Source organism: Triticum dicoccoides, chromosome 2A (genome assembly GCF_002162155.2).
Source record: "Triticum dicoccoides isolate Atlit2015 ecotype Zavitan chromosome 2A, WEW_v2.0, whole genome shotgun sequence".
Taxonomy (NCBI): Eukaryota; Viridiplantae; Streptophyta; class Magnoliopsida; order Poales; family Poaceae; genus Triticum; species Triticum dicoccoides.
Genome location: NC_041382.1, coordinates 706519240 through 706520504, shown reverse-complemented (window position 1 = coordinate 706520504; position 1265 = coordinate 706519240).

The following is a 1265-nucleotide window of genomic DNA, read 5'->3' as shown; positions in this document are numbered from 1 at the left end:
CTCACCTTTCTCTCCTCCAAAACCATCTTCCTCTCCTCGGCTGCCACCCTCCTCTCCTCGGCCGCGACATCTTGGGTCCTTGCCATTTTCCTCACCTCGTTGGCTTCTTTTCTTGCCTTCACAATAGCTTCCATAGCATTTTTGAGCTCATCATCTCCTTTTCTCTTCTTCTTTTCGGTTTTGTCTTTCTTGCACCCATCCGGCCGCTTTGGCTTCGAGTATGAAACTGAGTTGGGTGTGGGGCTTCTCTTGCTGTCATCACTTGATGCATCATCCTCCTCCTCATCATCATCATCCAACTTAATTATTCGTTTCCGTTTGTCGCTCAAATGCAAATCATTCAAATCTTCACGCTTCTTCCATTTCTCATCATCCTTCAACACTTCATAGCAATGAGGCAAAGTAAATACCCTTCCTTTCTTGATCTTCCCCTTCTTGGTTTTCCTCTCATCTTCTTTGAACAAGTTTTGCGCAATGTTGTACTACATGAAAACAAAGCAAGTTAGCACCAACAACAAGCAAGACAAAGCAAGTTAGCACCAACATGTAAGATGAAATGGCACTTACTCTATCGTCCTCATTTGTGCCACTTGGGTTCAACTTGTCAACCGCCTTTTGACAGGCCGCCCACCTTTGACAATCCAAGTTGATTGTCGACCATCCGGACCTAAGTGATCGGTTGGAGCGGTCAATTCCACTCACGTTGCGAGCATCAAAGTGTTCCTTCATCCGGTTCCAATAAGCATCTCTACTTTGATCACCTCCAACGGATGGATCCCTCGACACTTGCAACCAAGTATTGCATAGTAAGATGTCATCGGCGTTGGTGTAATTGCCCGCTCTTCATTTCGGTGCGTCGACAATGCCCTCACCCTCCTCGTCCACCTCGAACTCATGGTCTTCAAAATGCATGTCATTGGTTTGAGACCAATGTGAATTGTTGGAGCCAACACCCATCGTTGACATGTATGCATCATCATTGAGACTACAAATTTTTTTGCACAATGCAAATAAGCTATCTATATGTGACGAATGCATTCAAAAAATAACAAAAAAATGAAAAGTTAGAATTTTTTTTACCTTGGAGGCATTTCGTCGAACATGTTGTGCGCGCCGACCGCCGGCTCAACGAGTGAGCTTGCCGGCGCTTCGGCAGCCGCCGCGCCCGTCGCACGCCCCACAAGCTTCTTCCTCCTCGCCGGCGGCTCGGGCCGGCGCCGGCGCGACGCCACCCGCCGCCGAGGTCATCCGCGGCGGCATGAAGA